At 38.9% G+C, this 24666-nt stretch overlaps 1 long non-coding RNA gene across 1 annotated transcript; it reads right to left on the minus strand.

The window, feature by feature from the left end:
* Positions 1-3435: 3435 nt before the first annotated feature.
* On the minus strand, positions 3436-24586 carry LOC132001855 (uncharacterized). Its single transcript, XR_009399698.1, has 3 exons — positions 24495-24586; positions 12856-13051; positions 3436-3591 (listed from the first exon to the last, which is right to left on the minus strand). It is a non-coding gene; the product is annotated as an uncharacterized LOC132001855 (long non-coding RNA).
* Between the last annotated feature and the right edge of the window lie 80 nt (positions 24587-24666).

Raw genomic sequence — 24666 nt, forward strand, 5'->3', positions numbered from 1 at the left:
GTCTCATAATCCTTTGTATTTCTGTGGTGTCACTTGTAACATCTCCTCCTTTGTTTCTCATATTATTTTTTTAGAGGAAAAGGGAGAGAGAGAATCTTAAGCAGGCTCCACACCCAGCACAGAGCCTGATGTGGAGCTCCATCTCACAACACTGAGATTGTGACCTGGGCCAAAATCAAGAGTTGGACGCTTAACCAACTGAGTCATCCAAGCTCAGTTCTTTGTCTTTTTTTCTTGATGAGTCTGGGCTAAAGGTTTATCAATTTTATTTTTTCAAATAGCCAGCTCTTTCTTTATAAGTAATTGATCTACTACCATTACTATGTGTTTGGTTTTACAAGTGGAATTTTTTCCTTTATAGTTTTCTCTAATTATGGCCTTTCCATTTTTGCTTATGGAATTCCCTTTAATATTTCTTATAAGGCTAGTTTAGTGGTGCTTAACTTTAACTTTTGTCTATCTGGGAAACCAACTCGCCTTCAATTCTGAATAATAACCTTGTCCAGTATTCTTGGCTATTTTCCTTTGAGCACTTATCATGCATATATCATGTCACTCCCTTCTGGCTTGTAAACATTTTGCTGACAAATTTAGGTGATAGCCTTATGGGATTTCCCTTGTATGTAACTATTGGCTTTTTTGCCGCCTTTTTTTTTTTTTTTTAAAAGATTTTATTTAGTTATTTGACAGACAGGGATCACAAGTAGGCAGAGAGGGCAGGCAGAAAGAGGGAAGCAGGTTCCCCGCAGAGCAGAGTCTGATGCAGGGCTGAGTCCCAGGGCCCTGGGATCATGACCTGAGCTGAAGGCAGAGGCTTTAACCCACTGAGCCACCCAGGTGCCCCTCTCTTGCAGCTTTAAAGATTCTCTCTTTATCCTTAATTTTGGACATTTCAATTACTATATATCTTGGTGGACTGCCTTGGGCTCCCTTATTTGGGGTTCTCTGTGTAGCCTAGACCAGGATGTCTGTTTTCATCCTCTTAAACTTATGGAGGTTTTCAGCTATTTTCCCCAATAAGTTTTCTGCCGTTTTCTCCTTCTGGGACTCCTATACTATGAATGTTAGTATGCTTGATGTTGTACCAGAAGTCCCTTGACCTATCTTTATTAATTTTTTAAAATTTGTTTTTATGTATGGCTTGGCTGCTTTCCATTATGTCTTCCAGATCACTGCTCCATTCTTCTGCATTCTCTAATCTGCTGTTGATTTTCTCTAGTGTATTTTTCATTTCATGTATTGTACTTTTTTTTTTTTAAGATTTTATTTATTTGACAAAGAGGGACACAGTGAGGGACAGAACACAAGTAGGGGGAGTGGGAGAGGAAGAAGCAGGCTTCCCGCAGAGCAGGGAGCCTGATGTGGGGCTCCATCCCAGGACCCCATAATCAAGACCTCAGCCAAAGACAGGAGCTTAACCACTGAGCCATCCAGGCATCCCTCAGCTATTGTATTCTTCAGCTCCGATTTTTATATTTTCTGTCTAAGTTCTCACTGAGCTTGTATGCTTCTCTCAAATCTGATTAACATCTTAATGACTGTTACCTTGTATTCTATATCAGATTCCTTATCTCTTTCATAGTTTTCTGAGGTTTTTGTCTTGTTCTTTTGTTTGGAATATATTCTTCTGTCTCCTGACTCTGTGTTGTTTCTCTATATTAAGTAGGTCAGCTATGTCTCCTGATGTTGAAAGTAATGGCCTTATGTAGAAGATGTCCCTTGGGGCCAAGTCACACAGTCCTCTGTGTCACCAGAACCAAGTACTCCCAACGATATCCCCTGCCTGCATGCAACCTTCCTGTTGTGGGCAGATCTGGCCTCTAGCATAGCTGGTTACAGTGATTAGCCGTGATTACTGTGGGCATACTGGTGGGCAGGGCTGGACCCCTGAGCAGCTAGCTAAGAGATCTGACTGTCGTGGGTGTACTGGTGGATGGGGTTAGCTCCCAGCATAGCTGGCTAAGTTTTAGCCACAACTGCTGGGGCATGCTAATGGGTGAGGCTAGCACACCCACTTCCTGGGGCAAGAGTTGCTCTGGAGGTGTACTGGCCTGGGCTGGGGCTGCCCACCATGTGTGGTGGGATGAAAGTTGCTTTGGGGAAACACTGTTCAAAACTGAGGCTGCTGGGGTGCCTGGCTGGCTCAGACAGTGGAGCATGTGAGTCTTGATCGAGTGTAGAGATTACCCCAGTAAAATCTTCAGAACAAAATAGTGTTTGCAGTTGTGGTGCCGATTGGGATGGGCAGGTCTGCAGGGGAACACTGGCATAGAGAAAGTGGTATTATCAGGACAGATGGAGAGTGTCAGAACTGGCTCCCACAAGCATCTGGCCAGCTAAGCTAAAAGGCGGCAGGAAAAATGGTGCCCACCAGCATTTCCCTGACCCTTTAGCATACACCCTAAAATCAGTAAATTTCCTTCACATATAAACCCATGTATAACCATTTGCTTTTCAAACAGCTTGCCTCTATGTTGGATCTCAGACCAAGTGATATAGTGCTCTGACCCTGCGTAGTCTTGGTTTCTTACAGCCTTCTGGCTCTCTTGGCGTTAAGATAAGCCCTGCTAATTTTCAGAGGCAGATTTTATGGGGGTTTATTTTCTTTGTGCAGGTCCCCAGATCCAGAGGTACCGATGTAGGGCTTGATTCCCCTCCCTCCTTGGAGAGGACCTCCATTCCTGTGGTATCTATCCTGCTTGTGGGTTGCTGGGCCAGGGTTTTGATTCCTGAGTCTCTGCCCCTTCTACCCTTCTGAATGTGGTTTTTTCTTTATATCTCTAGCTGTGGAAAAGCTGTTCTGCTAGTCTTCAGGTTGTTCTCAGAGTGACTTGCATTAAAAGTAGTTGCAGCCTTGGTGTATCCCTTGGGGGAGGTGAGCTCAGGATCCTTCTACTCTTTGTCTTCCTTGCAGTTGTTACCTTCTGTAGTATAAAATCAACAGCTCTTCTCAAAAATTAATACTCCCATCTCAAGAAACTCAAATGGCAGAATAAAAGTTTATGTGCCACGTGAAGAGTACAGAAAGAAGTAAAAGTGGCATTTTAAATTTAATCAAAATCCATTTAGATATTTATTCAGCAACTACTATGTATTAGCCTTTGAGTGTGGCTTTTGGAAAACTTAGATGATTTTCACACTTCTTTCCCAAGAGTCCTTAAGTCTACAAAACAAGCTGCCTGAGTTGGAGGCTGAAGCCTTGCCCATTCAGAATCTTTATCACTTTCCCTCTATCTCCAATCCCATACCCACTAAGGATACCTTAGATGGTTCTGTGAGTATCCCTAGTATTCATTGAACACAGTCTGAAAAACCAGTGGTCAAATATTAATACCAAAGCCTCATTATAATAGTTATGTGAGGAACAAATAACATGAAATATATTATGCACATGCACTCTCTCTCAAATAAATCTTTATTTGACAGAGAGAGACACAGGGAGAGAGGGAACAGAAGCAGGGGGAGTGGGAGAGGGAGAAGCAGGCTTTCCACCGAGCAGGGAGCTGGATGTGGGACTCGATCCTAGGACCTGGGCTGTCCTCATGACCTGGGCTGAAGGCAGATGCTTAACGACTGAGCCACCCAGGCGCCCTGAGACCAGTTTTAAAATTTTCATAGCATTATTATAGTGCAATTGACATACATTGCATTTACTTAAAGTGTACAGTTTGGTAATCTGACATATGTATATACCCATCAAAACAATCATCATATGATAAACATATGCATCACTACAAGTGTCTGCGTACTCCTTTGTAAACCCTGTTGTTCTGGTAACCCCTCTCTCCCGTATCCATAGGAAGACATTGATCCGTTTTCTGGCCTAGTTTGCATTCTCTACAATTTTAAATAAGTAAAACTGTATGCCCTCTGTGACTTTTTTTACTCAGCGTAATTATTTTGAGATTTACCTATGTTGTGCAACTCAATAGTTCATTAATTTTTTTTTTTTATTGCTGAGTAGTATCCTTTATGTGGGTATGCCACAATTTCCATATCCATTTACCCATCAGTAGACATTCTGGTTGTTTCCAGTTTTTGTCTATAACAAATACTATTTTTTTTAAAAGGCCCTATTTATTTATTTGAAAGAGAGTGAGAGAGCACAAGTACAGGGAGTGGCAGAGGGAGAGAGAGAAGCACACTTCCTGCTGAGCGGGAAGCCTGACTCGGGCTCAGTCCCAGGACCTTGAGATCATTACCCGAGCCGAAGGTAGATGCCCAACTGATTGAGCCACCTGAGCATTCCTATAACAAATATTCTTCTACAAGTGTTTGTATGGACATAGGTTTTTATTTCTTTTAGGTAAATAGCTAGGAGTGGAATAGCTGGCATTTGATAGGTATATGTTTAATATTTCAAGAAATTGCCAAGCTGCTTTCCAAGTGGTTGTACCATTTTACATTCTCCCCAGCTGTGTATGAGAATTTCAGTTCCTCCTGACTTGTTATGACTAGTATCTTCAATCAGCCATTCTAATAGGTATGTAGTGGTATATCTCATTGTCATTTTAATTTGCATTTACCTAGTGACTAAAGATGTTCGACATGTTTTTATGTACTGCTTTGTCATCTATATATCTTCTTTGAAGAAAGGTCTCTATATTTTTCCCACTGTTTATCAAATTCCTTTTGTTTGTATTTATTTACAGATGACACAAATGGAACATTTACAGTAGCCTTAGAAGATTTTTAAAAAGTAAAATCATAACAAGGAAAACATGGAGGAATATGAAAAAGGCATGAAGGATTCAATTCATATTGGCTAGTGCCTAAGTCACTTGCAAAACTAAGTGTGCAGGCAGTAGTTTGCTAGAGCTGGCTTATGTTATGAGTACCAATTTGAAAATTAAAAAAAAAATTTACAGACTGTTAAACACAGCCATTATTAAAAATTAATTATATAACCTGACAATTATGTTAAATCCAATATATAAGATTTAGTAATACTCAAAATTCACTCTATTTTTACTATTTTCCATGTTTTTGTGGTTATCATATCCATATTGTAGAAATAACATTTTATAATTATACATCTCCTTCCATTCTGTGTTCCATGATGTCCTGTGGTAGCTTGAAATGAGCCAAAGCAGGATTATTTACCCCCTGAAATTTGCACATGATCAATCGCCCCCACTGCCCCCAGCCATGAGCTAGTTGTCAAACATTTATCAGCTCACCAGTAATGGCAAGGACCTTCAGACTGCACTGACATACTGTCCATGATGAATAACTGAAGCTTTAGTCAAATGGAGAACTCACTTTTGTGAAACACTTAATTCCTCAAGAACAGATCAATATTTTTGTTGCAGAATAAAGCTTATAAAACCTATTTTCCCTGCTGCTTTTTTTTCTTACTTCCAAGTACCCTGAGGTTGAGAATGCCAAAGTCTACTGGATAAGGGAGAATGCAGTACATTATTTCTGTGGTCCCATGTAAAAAATACAGAATATTTTATTTTAAATAGAACTAGAAGGGCTGTTAAATATTGAAAATTGTAATGGGAAAAAAAAAAGGCAAAGAGCTCTGTATAACCAAATTTCTATTTACGTTAAGAGAAGGGGAAACTGGGTGCCTGGGTGGCTCAGTGGGTTAAAAGCCTCTGCCTTCGGCTCAGGTCATGACCCCAGGGTCCTGGGATTGAGCCTCATACCAGGCTTTCTGCTCCACGGGGAGCCTGCTTCCTCCTCTCTCTCTGCCTGCCTCTCTGCCTACTTGTGATCTCTGTCTGTCAAATAAATAAATAAACAAAATCTTAAAAAAAAAAAATAAAAAAATAAAAAGGAAAAGAAAACATCTTAAAGTTCATGGTCTAAATTAAAGGCATATACATTTAAAATATAAAACAAATATAGCATGCACATGACTTTTTCCCTTTTTTCCAAGATTTATTTGAGCATGTGAGCATGTGTGGTGGGGGTGGGGGTGGGGCAGAAGGAGAGGGTCAGAGAGGAAATCCCAAGTAGACCCCCCCAACCAACCTGAGCACAGAGTCTGACGTGAGCTGAAACCAAGAGTTGGATGCTTAACTGACTGAGCTACCAGGTGCCTTGATCATGCATATAACTCTCAATAAGATATTTATTATATCTCACATGAAATTCAAATAGAAATTAAAATGTTCGCCTGATTTTTAGTAGGGTACTAGTAACCTAAAGTACTAATTGTGGTAACTTTTAGAGTGATGCATATTGAAGAATATCAGTTTGGTATTAAGTTAGAGGAACAAATAATTCTTAAACCAGGAAGTGCCCATATAATCACATTTACTAATAAACTGGACAAAATAGATGGAACTTTTTATCAAATCAGCAGGTACAGGCTTTATTTTTTAAATTAAAAATGAGGAGGAAACACATATTCTCAAGGAGATAACTTCTTTCTCTCAAAACTTTTAATTTTATAAAGGAGATTGAATCATCTCACATAAAAATATCTAAGAATATATAAAACTAATAGATGCAACAGAACTGCCAGCTGAACATTTCCACAATTTTTTTAAAAAGATTTTATTTATTTATTTATTTATTTGACAGAGATCACAAGTAGGCAGAGAGGCAGGCAGAGAGAGAAGAGGAAGCAGGCTCCATGCTGCGCAGAGAGCCCGATGTGGGGCTTGATCCCAGAACCCTGGGATTATGACCTGAGCCGAAGGCAGAGGCTTTAACCCACTGAGCCCCCCAGGAATCCCCATTTCCACAATTAAAATGAAATAAATCACTGTTTTTTCCCTAAACTTTGTCCTGATCTCCCAAATCCGTTCCTCTACTGACTGACTGTTTTAAGTGACTCTATTTTCTAGTCACTAGGATTCATTTTTTTCTTTGACCCTCTCATTCCTTACCAGTTTCCATTTTTCTTCTTTGGATCTCCAATTGCATATTACAGCTTAAATTTTATAATATACATTTAAAAAGATTCTTATCATTATATATGTATAACCACTCTGTGAGTTAAGCAAAAGTTATTAGCATTTCATCATTCCTATTAAAGGCCTCCAAGGTGATGGGCATGTAAATAAGTAGAATCAGACAGGTTAAATGACTTGCCCAAGTTGACAGGACCAGTAATTACAAGTCCTATGATTCTAGTGTCAACATTCTTTTCATTACACTATGACGCCTGTCATCAACAACTCATATTTGGTCCATTACTATAGATTCCCAATGGTTTTCTCTGCCTCTATTCCTACTTCTTCAGTCTATTTTGCATGTCACTATCAGAGTAAACACAGCTTTTATTAAAAGATAACCACAATGAGGAAATTTCCAATGGCTTCCAATTATATAGAGAATACAAATCAGAACTTGATCTCTGCTTTTGTATATGAAATCTCTAATCAAGCTGGGCTCCTCATGTTCCTTCAAATACACCTGGCTGGCTCAGTCAGTTAAATGTCTGCCCTTGGCTCAGGTATTATTTCTAGGTCCTGGGGTCAAGCCTGTTGGGCTTCCCGCTCAACAAGGAGCCTGCGTCTCCCTTCCACCAGCTCGTGTGCTCTAATAAGTAAATTTTAAAAATATCTTTCAAATATATCGTAACTTTCCTGAGACTTTGCCTTTGCTTCCAGTAGTGTTTCCCTTCCTTGAGTTACAAATCCCTGAGTAACAGTTATTGCAAGGAACCTGGACATAAATAAATAACACACTATTATGTTTATTACATATTTATTTATAGTTTATATGTGAAACATGTACAATTACTACCTTGTATGTTTTGATAAGAGAGGGGACAGGGGCCTCCAATAAAAATTTTTGACATTAAAAATGAGTCTTCAGGGTGCGTGGCTGGCTCAGTTGGTGGAGCATATAACTCTTGATCTTGGGGTTGTGAGTTCAAGCCCCATATTTGGTATAGAGATTACTTAAAAAATATTAAAAAAAAAAAAAGTACTCTGCAGTTACACTTCTGGTAATGAAGAACTAGGTGGGTTTTGATCATGCTTTAGCTGACAATAACTAGAAAAGTGGACCAAGAAAAAGAAAACTGTATTTCTTTAGAGGCACTGAAAAGCTGCCAAATTGGTGAAGATTGCAGGGCCAAGATCTAGGAGAGGGAGATATGTTGGAGAGATGCTTGAATATCTGGGGTTCCCCCCATTCTGCTGAGGCATTGGTCTCTTCCAAAAGCGACTGAGAAGGTAAACAGATTTTTGTGAGCTCACAGGCCTAGGAAAGGGTGCAGGGAGGTTGAAAAACTGGAGTTTAGGGCTCACCAAGGAAGAGATAAACACCTCACCCAGCCTTTCAGTTGAGATCCTGAAGGGATGTACCCTAGCAGTCAAAGTGAACTGAAAATAGGTCAGAAATGGCAGGGACTGAATCATCTCTGGCCCTAACTTGACTATAGTGATCTGAGTCTGCTAACAGCTCCAGTTGAGTTGCCTAATGGAAGTAAAAGAAATCCTCTCTAGAGGAAAGCAATGCTATCCAGAGCTTCAAAATACTTCTGCAGTATTTTATATATAATACCCAGCACACACACAAAATAATCAGGTATGTAGAAGGTACGACAAAACCAGAGAAGCCACAGATCATAGAAACAAAACCCACAGGGATTATGAAACAAAGACTTTGAATTGCTGTTCAAAATGCTCAGGAACTTAAAATATAAGAATAAGAATATGTATAGAGAATGAACACAAAAACAAATAGAAATCCTATTGTTGAAAGACTGTAACAAATTAAAAACCCAGTGGATGGACTTAATAGCCAATTATACAGTGCTGAAGACAAAATTAGGGAACTGGACAGAATTCAGAAGAAAATATTCAGATTTAGAGACAAAGGATGAAAATAATGGCAAAAAATTTTTAAACAGTGGAAGAGACTTCCGGTACAAAATTAAAGAAAAAAATTTTAATATAATTAAGGCCCAGAAGGAGAGGAATGAGAGACTATAACAAAACCATACCTGAAGAGATGTCTAAACTAAGTAAAAGACATCATGCCTTGGATTCAAGAAGCATTATAAACATTAAGCAAGAAAAAGGCAAAGAAAAACATACCTAAGCACATCATAATAAAACTGCTGAAAACCAAAGAGAAATTTTAAGCATCCAAAGGAAAAAGATAAATTACTTTATCAGATGAATGACAGTAAGGCCAATGGTTGCAACCAAAATGATGCTATCTTTAGAGTACCAAAGGAAAATATCATCAACTCAGAATTTATGTTCAAACAATATAACTTTCAAATATTGAGGCAAAATAAGACATTTTCAAACAAACAGAAACAATTTGTACCAGCATTTCGCCTTACAAGAAAGAGTGGACCTTGGGCATAGAGAAATGATCTCCGATGGATGCTCTCAGATTATGGAAGAGATGAGCAATGAAAAGGAAAAATATATAGGTAAATCTCAATAAATAGTAACTTTACAAAACAATGCTAATATATTGTGATGTTAAAAACTTACAGATTTAAAAATGCAACAATACAGTAATTGAGAAGGGAAGGTAAACAAACTTAAAGTGGTCCAAGCTGGTCCCATTGTTCAGGAAGTGGATAAAGTACTAATATATCTTAGGCTTTTAAAAGTCAAGGATGTACATCCTAATTTCTAGAGGAATTAATAATATTAAAAGAACATAAAACCAAAAAGCTAATCAAAAGAAAACAATTAAAAAAAAAAAAAAACTTGAACAATCCCCAAGAAAGTAGAGAAAAAAGGAATGAAGAACAGGTGAGATAAAAACATCAGGATGGCAGCTTTAAAGCCAATATATCAATAATTACATTAAATGGAAACTGATTATCCCAATGCAAAGACACAGACTGTCTTGGATTTATAAAGGTACACCTTTAATCTGTTTCAAGAGACAAATCTTAAGTAATAGAATGTAGAAAAACTTAAAGTAAAAAGATAGATACATCATGCAAAAACTAACAAAGATGGTGTGACTATGTTAAATCCAAGTAGATTTCAAGCAAGAAGCAATATAAGAGATAAAAAGTTCACGGATGCCTGGCCGGCTTAGTTGGTAGAGCACGGGACTTTGATCTCAGAGTCAGTTCAAAGCCCCATGTTGGGCATGGAAACAAAACAAAACAAAACCAAAAAACTGTTCATGTGTCCAAGAATCTGAACAGGAAACAAATGATACACTTAGGATAATTTAAAGATTTACCTACAAAACGATTAGTTACAAATGTGTGTGTGTAGGGTATAACAGAATTACAAGGGGGGCTCTAAAAGAAGAGGAAAAAATTAATCAGAACCAGGGAAGAGAGAATTGTGAAGAGTTTACTTTGAGAGAGGCAATGACCTAAGGTCAAGGTATACATCCAGTTCCAGGTAGCCTCTACTGGAGGAAGCCAGAGGGAATAAATACGCTTACCTCACTCTTCCACTACACAATTTCCTCCCATCAGCTACAAAATCATTATGGGGTGGTGTCATTCAGTCCTGAAACCATAAACATTAGCCACTCCAGAAGTCTTCATATATAGTACAGGAGAAAACAAACAAGTTCCAAAATAGTCTTATAAAACTTGCTTTTTAAGCTGGTTATGAGGCATAGATTCATAAAAATAGTTGTTCTCTTTCACCATCCATTCTTGGTTTCTCTCACTTTTTGCTGTACCTCACCTGAATGGAATTTGATTTTTTTTTTAAGATTTTATTTATTTGAGAGAGAGAGAGAGGAAAAAAAAAAGGGAAGAGGAGCAAAGAGAGATTGAGAGTAGGGAGAGAAGTAGAGGGAGAAGGGGATAGAGTATCCTAAGCCAACTCCATGCTGAGCATAGAGTCTGAGGCAGGACTCAATCTCACAACCCTGATATTGTGACCTGAGCTGAAACAAAGAATCAGATGCTTAACAGACTGAGCCACCCAGATGCACCCTGAACAGGATTCTTTACAAGGTTGGGTGCTCCAACATTCATTCTTATATGAGTCCTAGTGGAGGTCCTTTTTGGGCTACTCTAGTTTTTTATTGGACTACTGGCTAAGAGAATACAAGTAAGCATTTCAGAGAATACTCTTACATTCCATATATAGTCATATTTATTCCATCGTATAGCAGCAATGCAATTTCCTCATTAAAAGGGATCCCATGGGGTGCCTGGGTGGCTCAGTGGGTTAAGCCTCTGCCTTCGGCTGAGGTCATGATCTCAGGGACCTGGGATTGAGCCCCGCGCTAGACTCTCTGTACAGTGGGAAGACTGCTTTCCCCCTTCTCTCTGCCTACTTGTGATCTCTCTGTCAAATAAATAAATAAAATCTTTAAAAATAAATAAATAAAAGGGATCCCATGGCACCTGGTTGTTGCAGTCAGTTAAGCATCCGACTCTTGGTTTTGGCTCAGTTTGTGATCTCAGGATTGTGGGATCAGTCCCAATTTGGGCTCCATGCTAAGCGTGGAGTCTGCTTAGGCTTCTCTCTCTTCCTTTCCCTCTTCCCCTGCTCTAATAAATAAATCTTAAAAAAAAAAAAAAAAAAAGATAAAAGGGATCCCTCACCTTGCCAGAAGAGTGATCCCTTTGTTGGTTTGTGACAGAAAAATCCCATACCTGCCACTGAGCAGTGTCCACTTATAATTCACTGAAACTACTTCCCTAGGAAGACTTCCTAGTAAACATTCCTCTCTTCAGTACTAAGACCTCCAAAACTACTAAGTCCAAAGTTTCAGGGACCAAAAATTCTTCAAGTGGGTTATTAGGTATAATAGAAAACCCAACAAAAATGCATACATGTGTACATCAGAAGAGGTACACAGAATGTTCATAGTAGCAGTCCTTATAATAGCTCCAAATTGAAATACCTCCCTTGGCTGTCAACAGCAGAATGGATAAATGTGGTAGATTCATTAAATGTGGTATATTAAATATGGGGTAATCAGTGTTGAAGCTAATGAAGTGGGTGCTGATTACATAGTTATCTTCACTTTGTAAAAGTCATGCTAAATAATTATATTTGTGTACTTTTCTATTCATGTGTTATGTTTCAATTAAAAAACTTTAAAATAAATGCAATAATAGCTTGTGTGTAATGTGTACTTGTACTGAATGCTTTTAAGATGTTTTTCTTTTTCTTAGTTTTATCAGTTTGACTATAACATGCATTGGTGTGATTTTCATTGTAATTTTCCTACTTGTGGTTCACTTAGTTTTGTGGATCTGTAATTTCATGTAGAAAACGCAATGCCAATTTTTTTTTTTTTAATTAGACATGTATAAAATAGAGGAGCTACTCTCATCTCCACTATGTGTACTTTCTGGTTAAGATAGCACTATATATTGATTATTGGGGTTAAGCATATACTTCATTCCATTGGTCAGCATCCTTAATTTGCAGGTTATTGTCTCTTGGCTAGCCCCATAAACTGAATCAGTTTTCCAGTTTGTTCTAAGCTCTTGTCCAGGCCTTCAACTCATAAGCCATTAAAAACGAACCCTTACCTCAGGCCATCGTCTCCTAAAGTTCTTCTCAATGAAAGGATTTCTTTTTACTGTTGTGTTTCAGGGCTACTAATGAGTGATGTTGTATAGTGACCACTCACACCCAGTTATTGCAAACTCACTGCAGGCCCTTTTTTGAATTAATAAGACCAAGGGGTGCCTGGGTGGCTCAGTGGGTTAAGTGGCTGCCTTCAGTTCAGGTCATAATCCCACGGTCCTGGGACTGAGCTCTGCACTGGGTTCCCTACCCCGTGGGGAACCTGCTTCTCCCTCTGCCTCTCTCTCTCTCCATCTCTGATGAATAAATAAATAAATATCTTAAAAAAAAAACCCCACAAACAAACGTTTCTCTCTTCCATTAATTGGTTAGAGGAACTCTTTTGAAGCCAGTTTATATGGATTGGGGGAGAAGTGCTAAAGGAATAGGGGCGGGTACTAATAGTCTGAGTCACCTGCTTGTTCAGTTTAGTTGTGACGGTATTCCCAGTCTTGTAGGGCGTGGACTGCTGTTGTGCTCATCAGTTGTATGGTCTGGTGAATCAGATAACACCAGGTCATGATGGTTGGTTTGATTATTCACACAGTCACTTGATGTCGCATGGTCAAGTTTTCCATCTCTACCAGGTACCAGCAGCAAATCAGGAGCTACTTTTCAACAAAACAAAACAAAACACTGGTTGAGGAAAATAGATCTTTACTCAAAAATCAAGGAATCCGTGTTGTAATTCTCCTATTGGCACTTATCAGAGGCTTCATAGAACATTTCTACCACATGAGTTTCCAATACCACTGGATTTGCCCAATCACAAGGTCCAACTGGCAAGATAGTTTGCCCTGGGCTCCACTGAAAACTACAGTTACCCAGAAAATAGGTTAGAGGAGGCCACCCAAATGTCCTATTTTGTTGTCTTCAGAACCCAAGAAGGTCTGCCATATGTTTTGCCTTTTTCTTTATTGCTTGTGATGAAAAACACAATACACTGTCACTTACTTGAATGGATAACCTAACATGTCTCAGGACATTGGACTCCTAGAAATTTGTGACCGGTCCTGGAAGTTTTACAGGGTTTTTCTTGCACCTTAATGTTGCATGCATGGGTCTTACCAAAACATGTGGAGTGCTTACTACTACTTCCTGCTCATTGGATTCATTTAACATTCATTTTTATAATAGACTACTGTAAACATTCTATGACATAGCAAGATGATCAAGGTCCCTTCACACCACAGAACAGAAAGCTGACACAGCCCTGCAACAAAACAGTAAGGGCCCACTCTGTCCCTGGCAGTTCAGTGTGATCTATTTCTGACTTCCCTCACTAACTGGAATGGAGTGAAGGGGGCACTTCCAGACCAAAATCTATATATCATGTCAAACTCTGTATTAATTTCCTCCAGTGAAGATCCCACACTGAGAACAGCAACTACCACTGGCATCTCCGCCTGACCAAACTCTGCAGTAATCCAGTCATTCTTTACTACCCCTCTGGTTTTTACACTGTCATTCCCTATGACTCATCTGGTGACCACAAAAGGAATTTAAGTGGGAATGTGGTATGAATCACTATTCCAGCATGAGCTTCCCAGGATGTGGTACTTTCTGTATATAGTCTAGTGTGAGAGTGGTAGCAAGCAGTTATGAGCACCTATATAGCCCTTCCTACTGTAACAGCAGTCACTCCATTGGTCAGGAAAACAAAATGAACACTGCTTTGGTTATTAAAATGTATCTACTCTTACTACACTTCTAGGACTGGAGAAATAGCCACAATATGGGTCTTCCTGGACTCACTGTTACCCAGACTCAGGCCAAGACTATATCCATCACTTGACTTTCTATTTCAACCAGTTGTCCAGGATGGTGTTTGGAGTCTCTAGGTATCAACAGATATTAAGAGGCAGTATCTAATAAGCCTCAGGAGGTCTGGTATTTTCCTTTCTTCAGTAAGTGGCCACTAGAGAAGGATTATGGCAGTTGATCCCCTAAATTCTCACATAATTTACCAGGAGAGTTTTAAAAAGTATCAGTGCCTGGATCTCACTCCCTGAAATTATGATTTAATTGGTTTGGAGTATGTTCTTTAGAATTCTCAGGTGTTCTAAAGTACAGACAAGTCTGGAAACCACTGGATAAGGGGAAGGTTCATGGTTATACAACTGTGGCTGCACTGCTGGGGACTTCTTCACAGGGACCCAGTCTCCTTCCATTATCAAGGAGTTCCAGGTCTGTGAATCGGATGGGAGCCTTCAAATTTCACTATGACAACACAAGTTTGTTCAGAATTTTCCCACCTATATATGTCAGGCAGCACCTCATGTCCTACTTAAGCCATTTCATTTCTAGGGACTTTGTTATCATTTGGTCATTATCCCTCTTTCCCTGCAGGTCAAAACAATCTGACTAACTTTTCTTTTTTGACTTATTATGGTAATCGTATCCACAGTGTCTCTGGTTGTTATATGCCATCATGTGGGCTTTGCCACTTTGGGATGGCATTATTCTCTTTGGAATTAGGAAACAATTCTACCACAGCATTCATCACCATCATTTTGACAGAGGACAGCCGCTTCAGAGCTCTTTGGGAATGCTGATGCTCCTATCACCAAAGTGCTTCTTAATGACTTGGTGAAAAGAGAATGTCTAAGGAAACTTTGTACTCCCTCCTCATGGTATGCCAGGACCCTGGGATCATAACCTAAGCCGAAGGCAGGGGCTTTAACCTACTGAGCCACCCAGGCGCCCCTTTTTCAATTTTTTAAAGATGTTGTTTATTTGACAGAGAGACAGTGAGAGGGCGAACATAAGCAAGGGGAGTGGGAGAGGGAGAAGCAGGTTTCCCACTGAGCAGGAAGTCTGACTCAGGGCTTGATCCCAGAAACCCAGGATCATGAACAGAGCCGAAAGCAGACGCTTAATGACTGAGCCACCCAGGTGCCCTTTTTTTTTTTTAATATTTTATTTATTTATTTGACAGAGAGAGAACAAGAGAGCATAAGCAGGCACAGCAGCAGAGGGAGAGGGAGAAGCAGACTCCCCAATGAGCAGGGAGCCCAATACGGGGCTGGATCCCAGGAACCTGGAATGGTAACCTGAGCCGAAGGCAGTTGCCTAACCAACTGAGCCACCCAGGCACCCCTAGCTTGTGAGTTTTAAGGTAAATCCTCACTAGAGAACTAGTCAACAGTAGCAACAGAGATAAAGCACTATAGCTCCTCTGTGGTACCTGGAGCTCTCTGCTCTCTAGTCTTTAAACTTGTGGGAAGGGATAAAAGCTAGGGTCTGCTCTTTTTCTCTTCCTCCATATCCATTATCAGAAAGGGTAGCAGAGGGGCACCCGGGTAGCTCAGTTAAGTGTCTGTCTTTGGCTCAGGTCATGATCTCAGGGCCCTGGGATGGAGTCCCACATCAGGCTCCCTATTTCTCTCTCTCCCTCTGCTCCTCCACCTACCTTCAACCCCACCCCCACTCATGCTCGCTCTAGGGTGCACTCTCAAGTAAATGAAATCTTTAAAAAAAAAAAAAGGTAGTAGAGAATATAAGCTAGTGAACCAAATATCTAGACACCTGAGGAGTATGATCATTATGTAACACAGCAAATTACATAACATATACCAACTGAAGCAGAACTATAGGCATATAGGTATTTTAAAACATGTTTTAAGTTTAAGAATTTAAAAACAATTCAATTAATCAACAAATTTTTACTGAGCACTTGCTAGTGTCAGGCACTGAGGATTCATCAGTGAATAAGACAGACAAAAACCTTTCTTCTTGTGTGTTTTATTTTCAGTGGTAGGAAATGGCATGAGGGACAGAGACAAAAACATCAAACAACTTACTATCTAAGGAATAAAACGTTTTAGAAAGTAGTATTTGCTATAAAATAAAGTAGGATAAAGCCGATTGGGAATGCTAAAAAGGATCATCAGTGTAAAAAGAAACTAAGCCTAGGGGCGCCTGGATGGCTCAGTGGTTTAAAGCCTCTGCCTTCAGCTCAGGTCATGATCCCAGGATCCTAGGATTGAGCCCTGCATCAGGCTCTCTGCTCAGCAGGGAGCCTGCTTTTCCCCCTCTCTGCCTGCCTGCCTCTCTGCCTACTTGTGATCTCTGTCAAATAAATAAAATCTTAAAAAAAAAAAAGAAACTAAGTTTAAAATAGGAGTCAAGAGGATGCTGAGTGGGAGGTTAGTAATATATAAAGAAGGAACAAGAAATCATTAAAAAGCCATGGGAGACTCTTAGGTATGGAAATATGAGTTTAAAGAACAACATAGATAAATTAAAATGAAATAAAAATTTTTTTAAAGATTTTATTTATTTATTTGACAGAGATTACAAGTAAATGAAAATAGAGAGTTCCTATATCACACATACATATTCTCCTATTATTAATATCTTGTATTAGTGTGTATTAGTGGTATATCTGTTACCTTTGATAAGCCAATGTTGATATATTAGTATTAATTAAAGTCCTTAGTTTACAGTAGGGTTCACTCTCTTTTGTACAGTTCTGTAGGTTTTGACAAATGCATAATATTATGCATATATTATCCTGAGCTGAGATCAAGAATTCGATGCTTAACTGACTGAGCCACCCAAGTGCCCCAGAAGCCTTAAGTGAAACTTAAAATTTGTGATTTAAAGAAGTAATCTGTTAAAAATATCACATTAATCAAGGGTAGCACATAAAAAAAATGTTTTTCTTTTTAAAGATTTTATTTGACAGAGAGAGAGAGACAGAACGAACACAGGGCACAGGAGTGGGAGGAGGGAGGAGCAGAGGGAGAAGGGTCCCCGCTGAGCAGAGGGCTCTATATGGGGCTTGTTCCCAGGACCCTGGATTCATGACCTGAGCCAAAGGCAGATTAACTGATTGAGCCACCCAGGCATTCCCTCCACACCCACTAAAAAAAACCCCAATATGCTTAAGAATTATGAGAACAAAAGGAAATATAGCTGCAAAGATGTAAATAGTCATAACTGACATGTTGAATATTTTATAAGTTAACAGGACATGGAAGAATCAGGAAATCATTAATCTACTACACTTGGTGTTGCTTATATTCTTAAACCATTTATTTATAGGTTTTTTTTTTAACCTAGATATGTCCTTAACAAATCAGTCATCAACAAGATATTAATGGGTGCTTTTAATCTAAATAGCACGATTCCATACACAATTCAGCTATCTCAAATTTATGCTATGCACAACAGTATTATCACAAAGCATTTGTTTCCTGTTTTCTTTACTGCCCAATTGATCACACTTGGAGTAGGCTAGTTCCATAAACTTATGAGGTAATGAAGAATCTGTTATATTATTTTAATGATTACCTATGAAGATTACAGTATATATGGAATTTCTATGGCAAAGAAAGGTGGCTTCCAAAAAAGAAAACTTCAAAAGTCTACAGAATCAAGCTTTTTATTATATATGTTGCATTTATTATGTTTGCATTTACTTCTTAATTGTAATCTTTTTCTAGTCAGTGACTGCAAAAGTGGCATGTCAATACAGTATTGTTTGACTCACAATTTTTCAACTTTATAATAAAGCAAAAACAAGGTGTATTCAGCAGAAACTGTACTTCAAATTTTGAATTAGGACTTTCATCTGGGCTAGTGATAGTGACAACGATACACTCTAGTGATCCTGGGCAGTGGCAGCAGCCACAGCTCCCAGCCAGCCACGAAATCACCAGCAACAACCAATACATGTACAGATATTCTGCACCAATACAACTACCTTCAATACAGTATCCAATAAATTAGGTGAGATATTTGGTATAAACGAGGCTTTGTGTTAGATAATCCTGCCTAACTATAGGTTAATGTAAGTGTGCTAAGCATGTTTAAGGTAAGCTAGACTAAGCTATGATATTCATTAGGTTAGGTGTATTAAATTCATTTGCAAATTACAGTATTTTCAACTTACGATGGGTTTGTTGTGGCACAACCCATCATAAATTGAGGAAGAACTCTATACACTTACAGAATTACAGGGGCACCTGGGTGGCTCAGTGGGTTAAAGCCTCTGTCTTCAGCTTGGGTCATGGTTGGGATCGAGCCCCACATCGGGCTCTCTGCTCAGCGGGGAGCCTGCTTCCTCCTCTCTCTCTCTGCCTGCCTCTCTGCCTACTTGTGATCTCTGTCAAATAAATAATAAATAAAATCTTAAAAAAAAAAAAAGAATTATAGAGTAGAAAGGTTTTTTCAAAGCTCACTCTAGTCCACCATATGTCTCTAAGAATTTCTAGGAATTTCCCATTAGGCAATCTGCTTGTTTACAGTACTAGGAAGTACTATGGAAGATGGTTTTAAAGTTTTACCGTATGTTATTAATTTACCAACACCAGTTTTGTTTCTCTAATTTTGCCTTTATTTCCAGTTTGTTGCATTTCCTCTTAGAACTGTGGGTAAGACAAAGCAGTTAAAATATGTTTCCTCAAGAAGAAAGGGGAAGTATAATGTGACACCAAATGCCAAAATCAAAACACTCTTTTTAATAAATTTTGTTTATCCCTTTAAAAATGTTTGAATAAGGGCGCCTGGGTGGCTCAGTGGGTTAAGCCGCTGCCTTCGGCTCAGGTCATGATCTCAGGGTCCTGGGATCGAGTCCCGCATCGGGCTCTCTGCTCAGCGGGGAGCCTGCTTCCCTCTCTCTCTCTGCCTTCCTCTCCATCTACTTGTTATTTCTCTCTGTCAAATAAATAAATAAAATCTTTAAAAAAAAATGTTTGAATAAAGTTTAAGAAAAAATCTTTTTAAGAATCTGCTTAGTTTCTAAATCATTCATTTAACCCCAAACTGCAACCCAAGAGGGAAAGCCTGCAAATAATCTGTTCAGACATACAGGCACATCTAAGCAATATAGTGGGTTCAGTTCCAAACCACCATAAAAAGGCAAGTATCTCAATAAAGTGAGTCAAATAATTTTTTTGGTTTCCCACTCAATATAAAAGTTAGGTTTACTCTGTACTATAATCTACTAAACATGCAATAGCATTACATCAAACAATGTACATACCTTAATTAAAAATCCTTTATTATTAAAAATGCTAACCATCATCTGAGCTTCCAGTGAGTCATAATCACTGATCACAGATCACCAAGACAAATAATAATGAAATTTGAAATATTGTGAGAATTACCAAAATGTGACAGAAACACAAAGTGAGCAAATGCTGCTGGAAAAACAGTGCTGAGAGACTTGCTCTGTGCAGGGCTGCCACAAAGCTTCAGTTTATAAAAAATACAGTATCTGTGAAGCATAATAAAGTGATGCACGGTAAAAAGCTATCCTTGTGTTAGATGTTCCATTAATTTCATCTTACTGTTCCAATCCATCAAATGCAATTCCCTTACCTCTCTCTTATTCTGGATTTCATATTTCCTTAATAACATGCCCTGCTTTTTCCTGATACAATCCTCATTTAGGTGGTACACATTCTCTATTAGCTTTTTGAGAGAGGATGTATGGAGTGTGAGACCTTTTAGGTTTGAACATAACTTTATTCTAGTCTCATAACTGATAAGTAGGTTGGCTTATATAGAATTCTAGACTAGAATTAATTTTCCCTTAGAATTCTGAAGCACTGCTCTGTTACCCTTTTGTTTCCAGAGTTGTTACTGAGAAGTCCAACACATTTACCTTTGTGTGCCTCATATGAAACCTGTTTTTTTTCTCTATAAACTTGTACAATCTACTCTTTGTCTACTTGCTATCTTTATAGAAATGTGCATGTGGTCCCCTTGAAGCATTTTAAGCAATCTTAATAAGATCCCCAACAGCCACATATGATTAGCACTGACACATGCACTATCATCACACTGACCACACAGACGTAGTGCAGCCATGGTAAAAAACCAAGTGTAGCTATAATAAACAAGATGTGCTAACAGTGATGTAAGAGAGAAGATAATGCAACTGTGCATGTGTATGTGCCAAGTGGGTTTAGTTGCTTTGTATATATTAATCCACTAAACTAGTATATACAATACAGCCTTAAGAGGTAGGTATTATCTGTATTTTTATAGGTCACAGAATTTATTTTGGCAGAGCCAAAATTCTAAACAGTCTAGCTCTAAAGTCTATGGTCTTACTGTTAATGTTACCTTCTAGTAGTAGGTGATAGTAGTTTTTTGTTATATTGCTTTTAAGTATCTTTTCTTGGCAAAATAAAAAGTTGGCAAACCTATGTTGATTATCTCAATTAAAAAAATTACTGGTGAAATCTAAAAGCCTGGAGATCAACAGTTTGTGGGGCCAGTAGAGAAAGAAAAATGAAAATTTGAGATGGTAACTGATGAAGCAAGGTCTTGGAGGATGAGCTCTAGAACACAGGGTGCAGAAGACTTGGAGAGCCGGGCAAATGTTAATTATAGGAGGAATTTCAGCCACATCTAGAGATGCTGGTGAGAAGAGCTTATCTGTTAACTAAAATTCAGAGTCATCAAAGCTTAAAATAAGCATGGTAGTAACAATTAGAAAGCTTAATAAGTAATGTAAAATAGTGAAGATCTGAAGGAATGAATAAAGTAAATAAATCCAGGAATGGACTGACAGACTAGAAAAAGAGTTTCAACACTAAATATCTTGATAAAGTTAAAGAATAAGTTTAGTGGGAGTAAGGGAGTGGAAGATGTATAAAGAGCTATAGTAGGTTGTGTTCAGAAGGTAGTATTTTTGAATTTAAGATCTCAAAGCCAGAGTAAAGGCTCATTCACTGATGATGATGATGATAATGATACAAATGACAGCAACCATTCATTAAGCACATGAAAACGATTAATTTTATCTAGTCATAACAACCATTAATATAGGCATATTAGGGGAGAAACTGAGGTTCTAACAATTTTTCAATAAAACTCTTACGTTTTTTCAATAGATCTTAACAAAACTCTAAAATTTATATAGAGTTATCTATAACTGGCATTTCCAAGATAATTTTGAAAAAATATGTGGGTTACTAACTGCTGTTAATATCCTCCTGGATATTAACACTTATTATAAATCTGTAGCAATTATAATACTGTGGTAATGTCACAGAAGTCATACAAATTGACTGATGGAAAACTACCCACATATGTGTAGAAACCTGTTCTGAGATGAGTGACATAAAATAAAAATTACATTATTCAATAAATGCTTCTAGAACGATTGTACATATATAAATAAAATAAAATAAAATAAAATTAGATCCCTACCTCATGCACAAAAATAAGTTGATTAAAAACGTAAATATGAAGAATAAGAGTTTTAAACTTTTAGTAAAAAGATAGATAAAAATCTTTGTTATTTTGAAGTAGAAAAGGATTTCTTAAACAAGATCTCCAAAGCACAAAATATAATGGAAAAGATAAATCTGACTACATTAAAACTAAATTTCAGTATAAGAAAAGACACCACAAACAAAGGTCAGAGAAAAGTCTTAAACTGGAAGAAGACAGGTAACCAATATAACCAACAAGGTATTATTTTACAGAAAACATAAATCAATGAAAAAGATGAGCAAAGCATTAGCAAAATGAGTAAAGATGCACAGAGAGAGCAAAGCATTAGCAAAATGAGTAAAGATGCACAGAGATATCCAGGAGGCATTTGGGACTGCTGTACAAGAGAAATCTGGCCTGGGATTAGAGATCTGGGCTAGGTCAACATACTGATCACATTTGAATTCATGGGACTAGATGAGCTTACAGAAGGAAACTTGTAAAGAAATTAGAGACTTGGATCTAGCTAGGACACAAAGTAGGCAGAGAATTTACCAATCTTCATTCAAATTCTTAACACTAAATAATAGCTCCTTTAGCTTTATTCACATATTATTTTGTCTGTTCTTTTCTAACCATAAAATATCTTTATGGCTTTTAAAAATGGCATCTTGGGTGCCTGGGTGGCTCAGTGGGTTAAGCCGCTGCCTTCGGCTCAGGTCATGATCTCAGGGTCCTGGGATCGAGTCCCGCGTCGGGCTCTCTGCTCAGCAGGGAGCCTGCTTCCCTTCCTCTCTCTCTACCTGCCTCTCCATCTGCTTGTGATTTCTCTCTGTCAAATAAATAAATAAAATCTTTAAAAAAAAAAAAATGGCATCTAAATCTAAGATACAAATACTAATAAAACCAGATTTTGTTGGACACCATGTCAGAAAGTAGTTAGATAAGCCTGTCACTTCTGTGTAGGATATTATTTTCAGTCCCTCTGTTTCACATACTACCAAGAAGGCAGGGTTGTGGAAATGAAATGCAAATTAAGATATGAATGAAACAACATTTATATTTGAAAGTAAAAGGAATTTAAGAAAATATTCCCTAAAATACACAGTAAGAATTTTATTGGTGGTGTTAGGAAACTATCACCTTTTATACATTAATGTAGTTTGTGTAATGCATCTCCTCTGAATTATAAGATTAGAGAAAGAAAGAAAGAGAAAAGGTAAGATAAGATAGATATGGGGAGGGGGACCCCTGGGTGGCTCAGTGAGTTAAGCCACTGCCTTAGGCTCAGGTTATGATCCCAGAGTCCTGGGATCGAGCCCCGCATTGGGCTCCTTGCTCGGCAGGGAGCCTGCTTCTCTCACTGCCTCTCTGCCTGCTTACGTGCTCTCTCTCTCCTTCTCTCTGACAAATAAAATCTTAAAAAAAAAAAAAGATAGATATGGGGATAAGACTTCCACTCATTACATTTCTTCTACTTGGAAACAGCAAACCAGCTATCCACATTAACTGCTCAGGAAAGCCAATCACAAAAGAAGAACTATGTATACTGTATAACTCCTTTTATACGAAGTCCAAGAACATGTAAAGCAAGACAGAATAGTAGTGGTGGTGGGGTAAGGAGACATGGTTGGAAGGGGCACAACGAAGCTCTCTCAGGTGTTGGAGATATCCCATATATACCGATCTGCACAGTTGTCGCATCAGATTCTACCTTTGGCACCCTAACATTTTACTACGCTGTATCTCTTAAGCATTTATTTTTTAATGCTCATAAAGAAAAACCTTAGAAGCCTAAAGAATCTCACTCAACACAGCTTGCTTTTTGCCCTTGTCAAGGCTACAAAGCCTCTAATTAAGAAAAAAGTATTTAGGGCACCTGGGTGGCTCAGTAGGTTAAGCCTCTGCCTTCGGCTCAGGTCATGATCTCAGGGTCCTGGGATGAGGGCCCGCATCCAGCTCTCTGCTCAGCAAGAAGCCTGCTTCCCCCTCTCTCTATGCCTGCCTCTCTGCCTACTTGTGATCTGTCAAATATAAATAAAATCTAAACAAAACAAAACAAAAAAGTATTTAGAGGTTATATCCAATCTTTTATTCCCCTAATTTGCCTCACTCCCAACCCACCCCTAGGTCCATCATCTCTCCAAGGGTACTTCTACATCTGATCAACAGAAATTAAAGATAACCCCTAAGGGGCGCCTGTGTGGCTCAGATAGTTAAGAGCCTTCTTAGACTCAGGTCATGATCCCAGGACTCTGGGATCAAGTCCCTCTTGGTGCTCCCTGCTCCCTGGAGAGCCTGCAGCTCCCTCTGCTTATGCTGTCTGTCAAACAATACAAACAAATAAAATCTTTAAGAAAATAATAAAGATAACCTCTAAAAGAACAATCCAGAGGACGAGGATATCTGAGAATATCATATTCATAGTAAACAAGCTTCAGGGTCCTACTTTCACCAAACCAACAGTAAGCTCTCAAAAGGAAACTGAAAAGAAATCCTAACATAAACAACTTTTTTTTTTTTTTTTAAGATTTTGTTTATTTATTTGACAGAGAGAGATCATAAGCAGGCAGAGAGAGAGGAGGAAGGAGGCTCCCCGCTGGGCAGAGAGCCCGATGCGGGGCTCGATCCCAGGACCCTGAGATCACGACCTGAGCCGAAGGCAGCGGCTTAACCCACTGAGCCACCCAGGCGCCCCTAACCTTCTCTTTAAACCTGGCTTGTTGGGGTGAGGGAACGGAGTCAGGCACCGCAGGGTGGCGGGGAGGGTGGTCGTGGTGAGCTTGCAATCCTAGGGCCCCGGCACCCGACCGGTTCCGGGAAGAAAGGGGCCGGGACGAGACGCCAAAGTAAAAACCGACGCCAGGAGCAACTCACTTTTGAAAGGCGCTTTCCGGTTACAAAGCACCCTCACATGCTTTACCTCATCGGCCACAGTATCCTTTCTGCGGGCCTCGAGCGTCTATGGATGCGAAGGGCCCAGCGTGCACGCGCGCCCTCTTCAAAACCGAGATTCCCCGGAGGGCCTCGTTACTCATCCCTGCCGCGA

Source organism: Mustela nigripes, chromosome 1 (assembly GCF_022355385.1).
Source record: "Mustela nigripes isolate SB6536 chromosome 1, MUSNIG.SB6536, whole genome shotgun sequence".
NCBI classification, from domain to species: Eukaryota; Metazoa; Chordata; class Mammalia; order Carnivora; family Mustelidae; genus Mustela; species Mustela nigripes.